The sequence below is a fragment of the Amblyomma mixtum genome, chromosome 3 (assembly GCF_055824585.1).
Source record: "Amblyomma mixtum isolate Tamu chromosome 3, ASM5582458v1, whole genome shotgun sequence".
Lineage (NCBI taxonomy): Eukaryota > Metazoa > Arthropoda > Arachnida > Ixodida > Ixodidae > Amblyomma > Amblyomma mixtum.
In genome coordinates, this window is record NC_143014.1 from 270,468,361 (window position 1) to 270,488,084 (window position 19,724).

At 49.1% G+C, this 19,724-nt stretch overlaps 1 protein-coding gene and 1 pseudogene across 3 annotated transcripts in view; one reads left to right on the forward strand and one right to left on the reverse strand.

Moving 5' to 3' along the window:
- LOC149354717 (uncharacterized) overlaps positions 1–19,724 on the reverse strand; it is a 371,296-nt gene that overhangs the window by 236,327 nt on the left and 115,245 nt on the right. The window lies entirely within an intron of this gene.
- LOC149354726 (uncharacterized) lies at positions 11,601–17,779 on the forward strand (annotated as a pseudogene).

Genomic DNA, 19,724 nt, shown 5'->3' on the forward strand with positions numbered 1-19,724 from the left:
TCCCATTCATAGGCAGCGAACGCACTGAAAAAGGCAACAACTCCGAAAATTCAGTCTGAAGCGAGGGGTCCGCCTTCGAAGAGCGCCGGCATGTTTGTCGCAGCGCGGCGGAAATCGCCGGGATCGTCGCTACTCTTGTCATCACTTTGGTTGTCGCGACCATGTTTATCCGGAGTTGACTCATACGGGTCAAAGTTTTGTTCGTTCATCCTTGACAATATTCTCTTTTCAACTTCGCTCAGATTCTGCAAGCTTGACATACTGCCTGTGAAACAATATACCAAAGAAAATGTACGGCTTCCCATAACTGGGACATACATACCCTATGTCCTTTCAGTGCCGATTTCATTTAATCATCTAAGCACTTGAAAACTGAACTTTATAAATTGCTATGGCGTTTTTATTTTAATTGTTGCCAAATGAGTCTACCATCTCATACAGGTGTGTTCCCACATCAGAAAATTCTAATTTAAACTGTTTTACCGCATTTCATGGCACCAGGCCTGGTTAAACGATAATTTGGGTAAAGAGCTACCGATTTCCGCAAGAAAAATATGACTGATAAAATTCAGTACACTGACCCCTTAAGGAAAAATTTCAGAGCGAAGTCTCAAGTAGATAACCGCCATTATTATCTACGCATTTGTGGAAGCCGATACCCTTAAAAGGCCGAGAACGCACGCACCGATGTGTTGAAAGGGGACGCAATGCGGCTTTCACAAATATTCATTTAGTTCGTGATATCGAATTCTCCTCAGGATGCGCGGGAAGCCGATGGAGTCTGCGGCCGGGTCGTCCTTATATTGTTTGAAAATTTTTTTTCTTCTAGGCAAAGCAGAGATAATCCAGGTCTCCACGCATCTGCCGGTGAATGCATTTCCTTCTATGTATACTTGCTCATGCTTTGTAACTCAAAGTGAGGTAGAGAGTGTTTGCGACCAGGGCCCCTGCCCACCCCCGGGCAGCAGACACTCTCTACCTCACTTTGAGCGAGATCCTCTCCTTCCATTCCCTCCTCGAAATTCTTCTCTCCCGCTCCTCGTCGAGTAGGCTCGGCAAGGCAAAATCACCCCTTCCTTCTCCAACGTAAGCCGGAGGCGTGGTGTCTGTGGAGTGCGTCACAGGGTACGTCATGGCCCCGCCTTCAATAGACTTCTTTTCTTGGTTTTTGCTGCTGGGTGTGTTCGAGGGGAGGGGAGGGGCGCTGCGGGCGCGCACACTGAACGATCGAGAGGCGCGATCGGCTCGACCACCTATAGTCGGATACAACTTAAGTCTGCAGTGAAGCTCCGCCCACATTCAGCCTCCGCGCACAGAATTCCTCCACGACGAAAAAGTAGTCCGCTGCTTAAACGTTTCTTGTTACGTAAATAAGAAGCTTATCACAAGAAACAAAATTTTAAGCTCTAGGATTTTGACGCGTGGATTGTTTGATATAGTCAGGCATTAAAGGGACACTGAGGAGAAATTGAAGCTGGCTTGTATCGACAGAATACCAGCTCCAGATTACAAAAACGCCACTCATACTGACAACAAAGCTCTTGTAACGTAGAAAAGAGCAAGAACCAAAATACAGGTATCGCCGCCACAGGCCAAACTCGCAAGTACAAGCGTGATGAGATCATAGAACAAAACAGTGTTGCTAGAACGAATGGTTCTAGCAACACCAGGAACCGAGAAACCATTCATCACTGAGGCGCAGCCAATGCATGCGCAAATCTCCTTGACGTCGCCAGATGGCGCCACGTGCCCGGCTGCTACGCGCGCTCCTGAAGCATCGGGACAAATCAGCGCCTGTTTTCCGGCGGGAGGCGCAAGGTACACGGTATGCTAAAGGTGTCTATTTGCGAGAACTTCGTTGACGACTTCGAGAACGAGATCCATCGTAACGCTGGCAAAACGCCAGTGCAAACGTAATCGAAGCGACTGTAGCGACGGCCGCAATAGCCGATAGATGCCTTCAACGTGCGGCCGGCGGTAGCTTTCTTTTCGGATGCTGCTAGGCCGCACTGCTGGCAGCCAGAAATCACGGAGTCTGCGTTACGTCATGTGCACGTCATGTTTCACGTCTCTTAGTCCTCTGTCGTCATAGACGAATCCCAAGTTTGAATCAGAGCGGCGGGAAAAACTTTTTCAACTTCGAATCCAAATTTCTTAGAAATAAATGCATCTTTCGCTGCCGGCCAAGTGGCAACAAAGCCATGACATGCCGAACTATCGGATTTTACTATAAAAAAAATATTAATAGTGCTCTCCTCAGTGTCCCTTTAAAAAGCTGATTTCGTTTACAGTTGCGGTTGGCCAGCGGAGTGATACAGGACGCCGCGGACCGCGGCCCAGTGTTAGCAACTGCTGTTTTTTTAAGTTGTATCCTACTATAGACTTGTTAACGAGCGCATCCTTTCATACATCTGTTTGTCAGTCCCAGTTAGCGAGCCACCTTTTCATTTTTTTTAGGCCTCCCCACCGCTTCACGAGCGGAGGGGCGGAAGTCGGTTCTGTTCGAAACACACGGCGAAGTGCTGGCCCGGCAACCGCCCGTTTGCTTTTCTTCGTGTGTGTTTCTGTTCTGTGTGTTTGTGTCTTTTCTCCGCTCCGAAGCCCATGTCGTTCATTGGAGTCAAGGCGTACGCAAGATGCATGAAGGATAAGCGGTGTCTGTGCGGAGCGGTCAAGTGGGCGAGCGAGGGAAAGGCTCTGCTGCACTACTAATTAAAACCTTGATTTGGGGGGCTTGCATAGAAGAAAAAAAACTGAGAAGGGAGCGCGCACGCAGAGCGTCTCGTGACGTGACCACTGCGGGGGGGGGGGGGGGGGCGAACCAACTCCCTCAGTTTTACTATTTTTTTTACTTTTTATGGCTAGGGTTCAAGGCTGTCGCCGCACGCTGCCTCCGCAGTTTTTTTTTGTTCCTTCATGCGGGTTTGTAGATATGAGCCAGAACAGAAGGCGCTGCGGAAAGCGTTGTGCAGACGACGCGACGCCAAGGCTACGCCCAACCTTCTCCAGTCAGTCAGAACGATGCAACAATGGAGTGCCTTTAGCGAAAGTAACCCCCCATGACGTCAACGGGGTTCAGAGTAGTGGGGCGGACCGTTTTCGTTGAAGGAAAGAACCAGCGGCCTTTGATTTGAATTTTCGCAGCTTTTCGGGGCGCGCATGGCTCTAGTATTTTGCAGAGGTTATCTTCGATGCCTCATCTATGCAGTGGGCTTGTTTTTCAAAAATGACCGGACCCTGGGCAGTGGCCCTTTAAGTGAGCAATGGTGGGGACGCGGCGCTTGCAGTAATCTCTCTTTACGGGAGGAAATGGTCGCTGCGCCGCGGTGATCTTACACGATGGAGCAATACTCTGTTAGTACAATGGGAGAAGGGGAGAAGTGTCTCGCTTGGAATGGACAGAAGGTACGTTCTCATCCTCCTGTTCCTCCTACGTTGCACGTTATAACCCATGCCGGTGAATTAAGTATCGTCTTTCGATGTCATCGTTGGCCGTACTTGGTGCGGAGTAGCCGTGGCTGTGGACGGCGGAGAATAACTTGGTGCACTCTCCTCGTCGTCCGCGGCCATGGCGGCCTACTGGCCATCGCTGTCAGCACAGAAAGCAATCTCCGCGGCGCGCGGTGGAGGCTACAGGCGGCGGAGAGTCAGCGCTGAATGGGCGGCCGCACGGCTTGCTCGCTCGATATGACGGCGAGGCATCAGGGGCTGCTACAGCGACGCATCTATTGTGACGCTCTGGGAACACGTGCCCATCGCTATCAGCCGAGGCTTCGTGCCGCAAGTTTCAATCGGGAGCTCCATACTCGTGCCCATAGGGACACTAGGTGCCACGCCCGGGCTGGTCGTGAAGATGTATTATTAATTCAAGGGTTAAGAGACGGGAAGGGCGTGTGCAACAACCAAAGGAAACTGGTTCACCAAGCGCATTAAGAAACGACTTTCACTTCAACGGCCGGAGGGAAAGTCTGGACGTGAGTAGACCTCCTGTCATGAGAACTTGCTGTTGGGCGAAATATTAACGCTCGACATGGACAGAAGATAGAGCACAGCCCTTCTGTTTTAGCACAAAGAACGACTTCTCACAATCCGAGAGCATATAGAGTTCATAGCGTTCGCAGGTGAAAAGACTCAAATTTTCTCTGAGCAGCAAAAATATTCCTGCTGGAGACGGACCCTCAATTTGCGCGCAATTCTCCAGTGATTGATCCTTTTGACATCACAGCGGTTCTCCTCTGTCCATATCATATGATTCCAATGTTCGCAGCCAATGTTCCGCTGGCAGATTGTTTTCTTAAATGGACACTAGAGCGTTACATTAATGGTATCTGACTGGTCAAATTCGACGTCTTTTAACAGAGACATCGCATTCTGCTGGTTGATGCTGGGCGCTTTTATGTATTCAGCTGTTTCTTTTAAAATGGCGGTCTCTGAAAAAACAGGGGGCGGGGGATTGGGAGGGGCTTTAAGAGCGTTTCCTTTTGAGAGCGCATAACTACGGCGGATTCTCGCGGTTATGAGTCGTGAAGTAGGTGCGTAAGATTTTTTTTTTAATATTCTTGTACTCGACATAAACACTTTAGCTTCCTGCCGACTATGTTCACAAGTGTATGCCGGAGCGTCGAAGCATGTCTTAGCATTGCATAGCAACAGCGGTCACCTCACTTACGTATATACCTGCATAAACGACGTTTAGAAGTAAACAAAAGGCGGAGCACGATACGCGTTCTTTTTACGCCTTTATTTTTCACGACACACCTTCGCACCTCCATTTCGGTGTTCCGAAAATGCACTGGAGGCGTTCATTAGTTAATAAGTATGGCCCTTCATTTTTACATAACGAGGGTTCTAAACCCAATTATTCCACACCGAACAGATTTTCTAAAAACGGCATGATCCCGATTTCTACGCGAAAATATGCCCTCTAGAGAACGCACGTTCTCTTTATTTTAGAGTGGCGTTTTCGGACGGCTGATTGTTCTGAAAATTTTGTAACCCTCGATATTCATAAAACGGCTGGATATGTGGGCAAGCTTGATAAGTACGCCTGAGAACCGACACGCAAAACGAAGGTAGTGACCCGACGTCGCATTGTCATCACCGTATGAAACACGCTACTGACGCTAACCACTTCTTTTTCTCCTGCGTTTAAAACAGTCGCTCGGATGTCGAATGCATGTCTTCGAAGTGCACAAACAAAGGGAGGCAGATCTTGCACGGACGTGGAATGACCCTGCCGGAGATGTTAATGTGTGAGACGAAATAACTGTAATAAATGAGAAAAATGAATGGTTGGTTTATGGGTTTGACGTTCCAAAGTGACTCAGACTATGAGAAACGCCGCAGTGGAGGGCTCCGGAAATTTGGACCGCCCGGGGTACTTTAACGTGTACTGACATGGTACAGTACACGGGCCTCTAGAATTTCGCCTCCATCAAAATTCGGCTACCGCGGGTGGGATTGAACCCGCGTCTTTCGGTTCAGCAACCGGACACCATAAGCACAGAACCACTGAGCCACCGCGGCGGCGAGGAAAATAGATGCCATATAAGGTAGTTCTTTATTGATCCTGCCATTTCGCTGTCATTTAAAAATGACGACAAATACGGCATTCTCTTTTCCGAACAAAAACGAGCGCCCATGGAACACAAACAAATGGCCGAAAAATTCGAATTATTCAATACTTTTTACTGAATAACCCGATTTCTACTTAAATTCGAGCACAAAAAATATCGCAGAATTCTTACCCCCCCCCCCCCCCCCCCCCTATTCCGAAAAAAAGAAAAGAAACCCGGAAACGAAGTGAGTCTTAAAGACTGAAGAAGCGCTCCGCACTGACACCCACTACAAATGCATCGCTAGCGCTAACAGATCGCGAGCCTCTCCTGGGACGCACGGGAAGTTGAAGGAGCTGTGGTTGGTTTGGTTTATAGGGGTTTAATGTCCCAAAGAGACTCAGGCTATGAGGGACGCCGTAGTGAAAGGCACCAGAAATTTCGACCACCTGGGGTTCTTTAACGTTCACTGACATCGCACAGTACACGGGCCCCTAGAATTTAACCTTCATCGAAATTCGACCGCCGCAGCCGGGATCGAACTCGCGTCTTTCGGGTCAGCAGCGAAGTGCCATAACCCCTGAGCCAACGCGGCGGGTAACAACAAGGAGATGGAAGAACGCTGTTGCACTACGCGCGTGATTTATTAAGAGGCATGAACACTGAAAATTATGAGCGCAATAAATGGCTCGAACACTGAACACGTGCCGTGCTGTTGAACAGGTTAGAATACAAAAAAGTTGAAGCATTCATATTTGCCCTGGACGGTACCGCATGAGCAAGGGATGAAAATTGAGAGCTTTCCAGGTGAAGGTGGCTACGGTCCCGCCTATCGATTGTAGAGACGGTAAAATTGGACGTAGAAAAAGTTACAGCGGTTACGTTCCAGGTACGATGAGTGATGAACACTGCAGCTGGTTCGAGAAAGTATAAACATATCAAAGACGCCACGCAGGACGCTTTGGCGAATGATTTATGACCTATGAACGCTTAAAATAAGTGCTTTTTGGTTCGACACATCTGTGGGCATGTACGTTTCAGCCTGTTGCCACCTCTATATTAGGATCTGTTCGAGCAGCGCGTTAGCAAAGTTTTTGCTCTGAGTCTTGCATCTTTTTTTTTTTTTACTGCCACTGAACTCGACCTTATAAACACAAAGAACAGTATTAGCCTATGAATGAATGGGTGCACTCGTGAATAGGGGAAGTGTACTCGGCATCGCGGTCGGGATTAGCGCCTGCGGTCCCCGTTAGGTTCAATTTTGGCCTTTGCCGGAGGGTGGAGACGAGGGTAGAGTTGTGAAAACGACGAGAGCGCCAATTACGCGAAAACATCCTGAGGGGCGTGCAGTCGCGAAGAAGACAAAGCAGACGACGACGCTAAATAGGAGAAACTAGGTTAAGGCAGGTCATCATCATCATCATCATCATCAGCCTGACTACACCCACTGCAGGGCAAAGGCCTCTCCCATGTCTCTCCAATTAACCCTGTCCTTTGTCAGTTGCCGCCACTGTATCCCCGCAAACTTCTTAATCTCATCCGCGCACCTAACTTTCTGCCGTCCCCTGCTACGTTTGCTTTCTCTTGGAATCCTACTCCTTACCCTTAAGGACCAGCGGTTATCTTGCCTTCGCATTACATGCCCTGCCCAAGCCCATTTCTTCCTCTTGATATTAACTAAGATGTCATTAACCCGCGTTTGTTCCCTCAACCACTCCGCCCTCTTCCGATCTCTTAACGTTACACCTATCATTTTTCTTTCCATAGCTCGCTGCGTTGTTCTTAACTTAAGCTGAACCCTCTTTGTTAGCCTCCACGTTTCTGCCCCATAGGTGAGTACCGGTAGGATACAGCTGTTGTATACTTTTCTCTTCACGGATATTGGTAAGCTACCATTCATGATCTGAGAGAACCTGCCATATGAGTTCCACCCCATTCGTATTCTTCTAGTTATTTCCCTCTCATGATCCGGATCTGCGGTCACTACCTGCCCTAAGTAGACATATTCTCTTACTACTTCCAGTACCTCGCTACCTGCTGTTTCCTTGCTACGCTGTTGAACATTACTTTGGTTTTCTGCATGTTAATTCTTAGCCCCACCGTTCTGCTCTGCCTGTCTAACTGATTGATGATGCTTTGCAGTTCTTGTCCTGAGTGGCTTAGTAAGGCTATGTCATCAGCGAATCGCAAATTACTCTGGTATTCTCCATTAACTCTTATCCCCAACTGTTCCCATTCCAGTCCCCGGAATACCTCCTGTAAGCAGGCAGTGAAGAGCATTGGCGAGATCGTGTCTCCCTGCCTGACACCTTTCCGTATTGGAATTTTATTGCTGACTTTATGGAGAACTATAGTAGCTGTGCAATCGATATATATATCTTCCAATATTTTCACATAACACTCTTCTAAACCGTGATTCCGCAATGCCTGCATGACAGCTGAGGTTTCCACTGAGTCAAATGCTTTCTCGTAATCAATGAAGGCTATACAGGGTGTTTCACCTAAGACTTTCTGCAATTTTTAAAAATAAGCTATTTGAATTAGATTCGCGCTTTTTCTGGCATAGCATTGTCAGTGGTGTAGTACATCCGAATGCAGCTAAGACGTGCTAACTAGCAGGCTTGTTAACCAATATTTAATAGTTAACTTTTAAACTATTGCCGTTGGCCTCCTTAATTATTAAGAGGCATGTAGCCCACCGTAAGTAATGTGCATATCCGTTTTTAAAATTTCGAGAACGCGATTATCCTCGGCGCTGTGGCCCAACAAATTTTGGCTATTTCGACGAGTTAGGTTCACTGGAGAGGTTGCTTTGCCTGCAAGCTTCTCAAACCGCATGTATTTTGGCGCGATGAAGCCGCAATTCGTTGAGCTACAGCGCCGAGGATAACCGCGTTCTCGAAATTCTAAAAACGGATATGGACATTACTTACGGTGGGCTGCATGCCTCTCAATAATTAAGGAGCCCAACGGTAATAGTTTAAAAGTTAACTATTAAATATTGGTTAACAAGCCTGCTAGTTAGCACGTCTTAGCTGCATTATGATGTACTACACCACTGACAATGCTATGCCAGAAAAAGCGCGCATCTAATTCAAATAGCTTATTTTTAAAAATTGCAGAAAGTCTTAGGTGAAACACCCTGTATATAGGGGTTGGTTATAATCTGCGCATTGCTCGATCACCTGATTGACAGTGTGAATGTGGTCTATTGTTGAGTATCCTTTACGAAAGCCTGCCTGATCATTTGGTTGACTAAAGTCCAAGGTTGTCCTGACTCTATTAGCGATTACCTTAGTAAATACCTTGTAGGCAACGGACAATAAGCTGACGGTCCTTGACGGTAGCGCAGGTAGCGCTGTAAAATTATACGCCTTTCGTTCTTCGCTCATCCCGATATGACCAAGGAGGTGGTCTACTTACCGATATACATAATTTCAGAAAGCCATTTTTCCTAGTTCTTGTAAAAAGCCCTTGTAAAGCGTCGCCGAATTTGCACCCGGAAGGATTCCGATTACAGTACTTTAGGCATCCAGACATGCCAGTACAACCGAGGAGCTTATCATGCTTCCCTAAACAACGCAGTTAAAATGCCTGAGTCAATTTTTTCAAAGAATGGAGTCTTCATTGGTTGAGAAACACACAGCACTATAGTTGGTAGATACAGTCGGCAGAGGAAATGAAATGGGCATAGCGTTAATAGTGTGCATCATCCTCTCCGAGCGCCACGGTGATTGTCGACTCCCAATTGCTTGCTTGCGTTCCTGGTGGACACGTAACACACTGCATGCATCAGTGCAAGCAAAAGCCTGACTTGACTCTGTCTAGGAGCGGCCTTCTCCTCTCAGCTGCGCAAGAAAGACCCGTTGCCAGCACGTAAAATATAATGAAACGGTGGCCCCACAACCCATATACACAAGGCTAATGGACCGCCGCGGTGGCTCAGTGGCTATGGTGCTCGGCTGCTGGCCCAAAAGACGCGGGTTCGATCCCGGCCGCGGCGGCTGGAATTTCTTTGGAGGAGAAATTCCAGAGGCCCGTGTACTGTGCGATGTCAGTGCACGTTAAAGAACCCCAGGTGGTCGAAATTTCCGGAGCCCTTCACTACGGCGTCTCTCATAGCCTCAGTCGCTTTGGGACGTTAAACCCTATAAACCAACCAACAAGGCTAATGGGAAGTAAATTGAAAAAGACTGCGACGGTGAGTCGTAGTTGACGATGCGCTGCAGGTGTTAAAACATGACACGCTTCATGTCGCCACAGAAATGTAGTGATCATTTTTTGGCGTGTAAAATATTGCTTATGTGCGGTATATCTATTTTATGGTGACAACACAGCGCAAAAGACGAGGAACCAGAGTGAGAAAGACACAGGACAAGGGCTGACTCGCAACTAAAGGCTTTATTTGCTAAAACCTTCTTATATGAAGGAAACAGGCACTAAGGTACTCCATAAAACAGACAAAAACCAAAACTAAAAACTAAAAACACCTTTGAAAAAGCGCACGACAGTCAAGCGTTATGAAGAAAATCCATCTCCTTATCAATTGAGGAAACTGATGGTTTGCTGAAGCAATTTTGCTTGTCATTTTCAACGTGGAAAGCCTCAACCACTTCCCGTGTAGTCTGATCATTGTGCTTGTACAGCACTCGTGCGCGATGAAACAAAGCAGAGCACTTTTTCTTTTTCTTTTTCATCTCTTCACACCCTAGACAATGTTTGACGAGATAAGATAGAGTGTCCCGATTTCTTAACTTGTTCCTGTGCTCTTGTAAGAGCTTATTTAAACACCGTCCGGTCTGGCCAATGCAACGGGCCCCGCAGGAGAGAGGACTTGTATACGCCATACCTGTGCTGCAGGCAAACAACTGGACGCAGTGTCAATGAGCGAGGCTGAGTTTTTGCGCATATGGTCGACATACTTCATCGTCCTGCGCGGCGGTCGAGTGTCGGCCTCATTACTGCCCTACTGACATGCTCAGTGCTGCGTCACTGCGCATGTGCTTGAAAGATAGAACTTTGAGTTCAGCAGTTTTGCTTTGTATTTTTGTATTTTTGTGGACATTAGAAAAAAATAAACTTCTCTTTCCACACCTGTGCTGCAGGCAAACAACTGGTCGCTGTGTGCAACGCCACACCCATTACTATTGCCTGCCTATTTCTTTCTTCGAATACCTGGTCATACTTCCTTTAGCTTGATTGGGGCTGAAAGGAAAGCACCAACATTATACCTGCTTGCTATATTCTTTAGACCATGTGAGAGGCGGTGTACGTATGGTAAAACGGCAACTCTTTTCTTTCAGGCTGAACACCCAGCACCTGCTGAGAGGCCTGGCGCTTTAATGATTAGAGTAGCCGGGAGCATGCTCCCGTTATTGAAGTCGTCTCGATACCCGGCATTCTTCACCCTGGAAGCTGTATCCGACGACATGATGGCATGATTTGGTCAAAGCACTTCGCAGGCACGAACTATGTTGTTTTTTACCAATTTTGAGTGTCCTGAATGAGAACTGAGAAGGGACTTTGTCGTCCTCGGGTTATGCTTCCAGCATACATGGTTTGTTCCGAAACGCAACCGGAGGTCCAGATACTGCAATTCCTCGTCCACTGGAACCTCTAAAGGGAACTGTAAGCCTGACCCACACTCCCTGAACAAATTCAGGATATCACCCATGCGATCTGCTATATCACCGCGTTCTACAAAAACCAGACAATCGTCAACATATCTAAAGGACTTCAATTGTAGACCGTGCAGTTTCGTTTCAAAATCCTTGTCAACGTACATTACAAAAATGTCACTCAACACAGGGAAGACGCTGGAGCCGATACATTCACCTGCTTTCTGATTCGACTTCCGGCCACAGAGAGCGACGGACGCGTTTGCGAGGGCGCTCCTGCCAAACCGGACTGTTATCTCTCGCTTGCAGTGACTGCTATCTGGGATACTGCTATTTGAGCCCGTCACTGCCCCCGCCGTCCGGCCAGCTGCCGGCGGCCACCGGTGCTGAGGCTAACACTATCCAAATTTTTCAGTTTTTCTCTGGCATGGCCTCGCCGGACTACGCCGAACCCACAAGCGACGTTCCCGAGGAGATGGATCTGCAGGCACCAGGAAACTCGGCCGCCCCATCAACGCCGGGGACCCCAACGGGCAATGCGGCCGCCGTTGGCATGCCTCAAAGAATGCTGCTCCTGCCGTGCACCAACCCCTTCGCTCCACTCTCGAATCTCGAGGACCATAATGGCACTGAAGGCAAGTGCGAAAACTTTTCATGAAGCTTACGTCATTTCTACCTCGCCAAACGGACGGAAACGAGCGCGAAGCTCGTTCCCGTTGACGGCAGACCGACAGTACACTACTCGCAATATGTTCAAAGAATGTCTACAGGCGACAGGCGAAAGTCAAGTTCTGTCTACTCCCGTTAGTTCTCAGGGCGAAGCGGGCGTCTGGAAAGACGTTATTTATAAATGGAAAACAAATACCCGTACTAAAGACACGGCGACGCCGATTGACAGGGCCCCACGTAAATACCAGCACACCATCATTCTTCGTCCTAAGCAACCGTGCCGGATCATGGATGAGCACTTTATATGGATAGACACTCATAACGCGCCATATTGCGGCTCATCCCAGTCTTTCCGAGGAAGATGCGTTACCGGCGTTTTCGGTCCGCTACTTAAGCCAGAGCAACCAACTCGCTGTTGACGCGCTGGAACCCGAGGTGCGAAATGCACTTCTCGCTATAGAATCACTGAGAATCAATGTAAAGGACGTGCCGTTTCAAGCATACGAAACCACTGGTCATAATAAAATCAGAGGAATCATTAGAAGCGCTGGTGATATGACTTCTGAGGAAGCAATCAGCTACTTGCATTGCCGCAATTGCAAATTGCTGCAAGCGCGCCCACTTGGGGACAAAAGCACTGCCATGATAACTTTTGAAGGTAACAGACTACCTTACAAAGACGGACTGCGTTCATTTACGGTCCGTGTTTTTCCGTATCGTGCGCGAGTTGCGGTCTGTGATATATGCACAAGATTGGACATCGCAAGGAGCAATTCCTCAACGTGGGGCAGCAAGATGCTCCACCTGCAGTTTGCGGCAACACGAAGAGGGCACGCCATGCCCGAACGCAGAACCGAAATGCCAGAACTACGGTGGTTCTCATTTGGCCATGGCCAAAAATTATCCAAAATGGCGACAAGTTAACAAACACATTGAGCAAAAGCAAAAGCATAAACCGGCTAGAGAACAGCAACGCAAGAAAGGGCAGGCACAGGCGCGTCAGCACGGCCAACTCGAGAACGGAAAAGAACAAAACTCGTCCAAACCGATAGCCAAGGCAACACGGCGCAGTTTCTACACCGGCCCAAAGGTAGCCCTCGCACACTCTGAAAGCAGCCAAAACACCTACGCACAAGTTGCTAAACGGGCGAACGGACAGATAACAGCCAGTCATGAACATGTATTATCAGTTTCATGTTCGCATCGTGGGCTCGCTAAGCATTCTTCTTCAGAAGGACCGGCGAAGTCGTCTCGAAAGGAAGTAGCTCAGGTAGCGACAGCGTTCTCGGAGCCCCGCGATAATACATATCTTCCAGCTACAATGACACCTCAAGACTTCGAGCGGCATCTTCAACAACAAATGACACAATTAGAGCAGTCCATCCTTCAAAGAGTTCAAGAACATATTAGTCGGGCCATAGAAACAAGCGTCCACATTATCATGACGCGTCTTATGCTTTCGGGCACGTTCCCTTTTGGCGCTACTCATATCCGACAATCGCGGCAGCACCCGCTGTACAGTCGAGCGCGATTTGAAGGTTATCGCGCGAGCGTCGACCAGCCTAGCATTCCAGGCACCTGGTGGCCGGTTTTGAAACAGGAAAAATCATGATTTCGCACTCTTCTCTCCCTCGTTCGCTGTTCCATACACCCACCATCACCCCCGCGACAAACCCACCGCCCTTTCTCTCTATTCTAAGCATTCCATTTGTTGCGATAAAGTGTGGACTTGGTAACCTCGTATCTTGGTCTTCGTTCTTGGTCACCCATTCTTCCTGGCTCAGTAGCAATGACGTTACATAGGCTAGATAGAGCTTCGTAGCGTCCAATTTCAGATAATATCGAGGAATACGTCGTGCGCAGTACGATCACTGCCTGTTCGCAGAAAAAAAAAATGAAACTTATAGCCCAGCAGGGAGTGACGGCTGCTGAAGGAACAGCAAAAAGAGTGAGGGAAGCTGGCCTGATACCTCCCTCGCCTCGGCAGAGAATTGTGAGCCATGGCGCTGTTCGTATTCCCGGTCGACGCTCACACGATAACCTTCAAATCGCGCTCGACTGTACCTACTCCTCGGGCAGCACCTAACTTCACTGCCTCTAACGCCACACAGCCTCACCATGGCTAGTTTTTTAGGACCACTGCCGTGGGCAACCGTCCTACAATGGAATTGTTGTTCGCTTCGCAGCAGGATTGCGGACATGATCGCCCGGTTCCGCAGCAAGCAAGACGATAATAGTCCATTAGTTATCGCCCTTCAGGAGGTCAACGGTCCAGTGCTGCGAATAATGGGCTATGACGGATACGCCCCGTCTGAAGATCTCGCTGCAACCGCTAAAACAGCACTCTACGTGCGGAGGGCAGCAGTACACGTACAGCTAGACAGGCAACCGTGGTGCAACGCGTCCCTAAGCGTCGTTGGTTGTCGGGTACAAGTCTCACCACAGCGCGCAATCCTCATCTTCTCTGTTCATATCATTCCCGAAAATACGAGTAATAAGGCTAACCACGCACCTGTTGACCTCAACTTTATCTTCCATTTTAAAAGGCTTTATCCGCCAGACATTATAGTATGATGCCGGGACTTCATCTCTAAGCATATTGCATGGGGATACAACACATGCAGCCGGCGAGGCAGACGTGTCATGCAAGAAGCCTCGGAGTACGGGCTGACGCTTCTCAACACGCCTCAAACACTCACTCGCCTAGGACAGACATGTCACCAAGTAGACACGTCACCTGATCTTACCTGGAGCAGCCGTCCACTACTGTTTTGATGGGAAGTGTTAGACGACTGCTTGGGAAGTGACCATTTCCCGATACTTATAAGTTTTCGCACAGGCCACGTCAACACGAAGATGAAGCCAGATGCCACTACGAGGCTAAGCCATATCACTCAATGGGATAAATACCGTGAGGTACTGGGGCAGCAGCCTCCAACCAGGCACATTAACCAGCTGTTATCACAGCTAAGCGAAGCCAAGCGGAGAGCCACCAAGAGCCTAGGGGTTTCTTCTGACCACCCCGTGCCTGATCGGCATTTGCTTACCTTATGGAATAGAAGGTAAGCAAAATTCTCAGACAATACAGGCGGTCTAGCCGTGCTGCGGACCACAAAAAGAAGTTACGTAACATACAACACTCCATAGAAAATTATACTATTAGGCTGGCATTAGACCGCTGGATGGAACTTTGTGATTCCATCAACGGGCAAACTCGCACGTCTAAAGTCTGGCCACCCTGCGTTCCCTCCTCGGCCAGCGCAAGACTAACGGTGGGGCGGCGCGCGTTGCCCTTCGAGAAGGAATGAACGCTAAGGAACTCGCCGAACAGGTCGCTCAAGTGTTCTTCCCGCAGACGTCTTGCCCCTCAGACGCCACGTACGAGAAGAATGAGACTTCTGAGGACAGCGATCCCCTTAACAAGCCCTTCACCATGCCCGAGCTGGAACATGCCCTGCATGATGCCAATCCACGTAGTACTCCGGGAGCCGATCAGGTGTGCGTGGCCCATCTACGTAATTTACCCCCCCCCCCCCCCCCCCGAGTACAAGCAAGCTCTCCTAGAAGAGTTTAACCGAGTCTGGCATGCCGGGCTATAGCCCTCCCCTTGGAAGTTCTCGGTGGTCAAACCCATCCTGAAGCCTGGGAAGCCACCACATACCTTATCCAACCTCCGTCCTATCTCCTTAACCTCTTGCGTCTGTAAATTAATGGAGTACATGGTCAACACCCGATTAATGTGGTACCTTGAAGATAACGACCTTTTGGCCCCCACACAGTATGGATTTCGCCCTGGACTATGTACACAAGATGTACTGCTCCGCCTCAGAGAGGACGTCCTCGAGCCTAACTCACTGCACCCACGGGTGGTTATCGGAGCGGACATACGCAAGGCCTTTGGAGCTGTCCCCCACCCCACAATCAGGACAAAATATCGTGACCTCGGACTGAGAGGAAAAATATACAACTTCATAGCTGGTTTCCTACAGGGGCGTAGCTACCAGGTTCAAGTTGATCAGGACACCAGTTCTATCCACCCCAACTCAGCAGGCGTCCCTCTGGGTTCGGTTATATCCCCAACACGGTTTAATATAGCTATGCACCAGCTACCGAGTCATCTTGAGGACGTATCGGGCTAGAAGCATGCGGTTTATGCTGACGACGTTACCGTGTGGACACATCAGGGGTCCATCGTGGAGCAGGAGGATGCCGTACAGACAGCGCTTGACATCATTCACGACTACACCACGGAGTCTGGTTTGCAGACTTCCCCAGATAAAACTGAGTTTGTCGTCATTCACGGTGGCCGGACCACCATAACCAAACAGGAGGAGAGGCGGTCTTTTAAACTTTTCATCGGCAACCAGCCCATCGCACGAAAGCAGACAATCCGAATACCTGGCATGCACTTGGACGAGAACTGCACAGCGAACAGTTGGGTCCAACTCGTCACAAAGACTACAAAACAAATTTTGCACATTTTACGAAGAATCAGTAACTGCTCCCGCGGAGAACACGAAGGCGAAATGCGGCAATTTGTCGTAAGCTTTTCTCGTCGCCCGCTTCATGTACGGGCTGCCGTATCATCCTGTTAACCGTACGTAGTTCCTCGCGTTTGCGCGCTTACTTAATGAGGCCAGACGCATGGTCACAAGACTTCCGAGGTACACACGCCTTGATGCGCTCAAGAGCTGCAGCAAGCTTAATGACCTCTCAGAGCTCCTCGACATGCACACCTACACGCAGCGGACGCGAGTTCGCGGCACAAACGCCGGGCGGCACACACTATTGCTCCTCGGGCAAGATGTACGCACATTGCCCGCTTTGCCCAGCAAGACGCCGCCATGGGAAATTACGTCACTAACTGAAGGGAAGCCACTTCCACTACATATGAACGCGCATCAGCAAATGCGGCGCCGGGCTTATGCCAAAGGCACGCTAAGACTACGAGCTCACACCCCTCAACTGAACGTGTTGTGTACACGGACGCTGCACTGCCTGCAGACGGCAGCAACCACACTTATTACGCCACTGCGTGGTACGACGAGACAACCGAGAGTCAGGGCCGATGCCACCATACAGGGGCAGAAGCGCCATTCAGTACCCGAGCCGAACTAATGGCCATAGTAGACTACTTGGAATCGGCTCTCGCAGTTTATTCTGAAACTGACCCCATTCACCATCGCGTGTACACGGGCTCTCAAGCTGCCTACTGGGCATGCGCCAACATTATTTATACGGACCCTGTAATGCCGAAGATAAGGCATAACGCACGCCTGCTACGCAAGCGTGGTCAGAACGTTAGCGTCCATTGGGTCCCCGCGCACTGCGATATCCCTGGAAACGAGAAGGCTCATCGACTAGCACGCGCTCATCTTTCTACCGTTCTAGCCAGAGCTTCCGATACTCTTCCTCCTTCCGACGCTACAACACCTGAGGTTGCAGATCCGATCGCGGAGAAGCTTGCGATGAAACTTCATCGCACCGCCTACCTCACAGCAGTGGGCAACTTCCTCTCTGTACCTGCACTCCCCCTGATGGTATTCACGAGACGAGATTCGGTCCTGCTGCGGCGGATCGAAACAGGCACCATTCTTACTCCTTTCTTGTTGAACCGTTTTCATCGGGGTGGCACGACGCCACCTGTATCTGGTTCCTGTATCTGGCTCCTGCTCCAGGTGCAACTGCCGTGCGGATCTGAACCACCTGTTCTGGGAATATCCTCCCTACACACCATCTCGTCTTCGAGCCCTGGCCACCGTTAAGCGGGGACCATGGCCTTCTGCTGTCTGGACCTGGGCCTGCCCCGGTACCTCGTCTCGAGATCGTGCCATCGAGCTCTGGCGGGCACTCCTCATGTTCATCCAGGACACAGAGGCGCCGCTGATCGGCGATCGGCTCCGCAGTGCTCACGAGAGGCACGCAGCCTCCACTTAGCTGCCTCCAGGAAGTTTTAATAAAACGGAGGCAGCCTTACCTCTTCTCCTTTACAATACCCCCTCCCCTTCCACCGTAGCGCCTTCGGCGCATTGTAATGTGGAATAATCAATCAATCAATCAATCAATCAATCAATCAATCAATCAATCAATCAATCACCGGCTTTCTGCGCAAACAACGCGACATCCCATCCTACAAAAATTACGAGGAACTTTAGCGGCTAAAGTGGGGAAAGGCGAAAGCCTGAGTACTGCATTCTGCTACGCGATAATTCGGTGTACATTTTGTTGGTGCATTAATTAGCTGTCAATTAATGACGCTTCAGCTGAATTTAGGAGTGGAACGCGACAACGTGTTGTAGCGCTGCCACGGAGTCCAAGGAACGCCACCACCCGTTCGGCGCGATGCGTTGCCCTTTGAACGCAACGTTTTTTGAGGAAAGGAAATGAGGCTGTAATTCTCTGTCATCTCGGTGGACACCTGAGCCGCACCGTACAGGAAGGGAGGAAGTGTGAGTGAAAGAAGAAAGAGGGCCGTAATGAAGAAAATGAAAATTGTATTTGAGGAAAGGAAGTTGCGCAGTAACTGCCTCACATATTTCGGTGGAAACCCGTCAAAATTCGCGCGCGGTGATGTCACGACAATTTGGACCAATCTGAAACGCGGACAAATACGCCTTTTTCGTCGGTAAATTGTTTTTTGAGGAAAGAAAATGTATCTGTCTCTCATATCTCGGTGGACACCTAAACCTCGCCGTAACGGGAAGGGATGAAGATGGGAGTGAACGAAGACACCGTATTCACTAGAAGCACCTTTGTTCATCCCAAACCATCGAGCTGGCAAGGCGGAGTGGTAGCGTGCTCGACTCGCACTCCGGAGGCCGGGGTTCGATTCCCAAGCTCGGCCAATTTCCTACTCGGTTTTATTTATTTATCTGGTCTGACTAGAAAGGCTAATTCGACTAATTCGTTAAGTAAGCAATTAACTAAACTCAGTCAAACTTACTTGGAGCATCACTACACGATCCCTTTAATTGGTTGCATGGTCAGTAGCCAAAGTACAATTGGCCCCGTTTAAAATTCGCGTACTGTGACGTCACGACCGTGTTTCGACCAATTGAAAAGCGTGACATTTCTGTCGACAGCTCCTGCTTACAACGATGAGGCATTAAAGGCTTCCGCCTTAAAAGTGGAATTCAAATAAAACTGTTAAAGTTCATGAAAACTTCCAACGACAATCCGTGTTGTGTGACGAACGCCAGCTCATTATCTTCGGTTAAGTACTTTTTCACTCGTTTTAGCAGGCAGTCATACGAGAGGCTGTAATATATGTCTGTGACGTCAATACTGAAGGCCAAACAATTTCCAGGGTTGCAATTCTTTAGGAAGGTCACGAGGGCATCGAAGTTGGCAATACTTAGAGGGTCGCATGGACGCCGGGATGAAATGTCAGACAAAACGTCAGACAAAACTTGTCAGACAAAACGACCCTTAGGTCGTTTGAACATATCCACTTAGCTATCTTGACGACTGGACTACGTTGGACAGCTTTTTATTTGGTGCGCTCTAGAACTTCCACGCACTCCGTAATGCACCGGGACCTATCTTTTTCTTCCACGTTCCTTGCTATTGATCTTGAATCGGGAAGTTCTTCCGCCTTGCCTAACCTGGGCTCGAAGGCGTGCTTGGGCCCTAGCTTAAGTACACTATTGAAGTCTTCGGGAATCTCCTGGTCAGTACCATACCTATAGTTGCTTGCAGAGCTCTTTCCTTCTGCGCCGAGGATCCCTGTGTAGCCCATATGGTGTCGTCGCCCGCGTAGAAGGTGAAGCCGATATCTTCGCGGGTTTGCCGAAATGTTTCAGTTTCTAGCAGCCTTGTTTAATTAACAGCGAAGTATCTTCGGCCTGAAGAAGAAGTAGCAAAGAAAAAGAAGACCGCATTC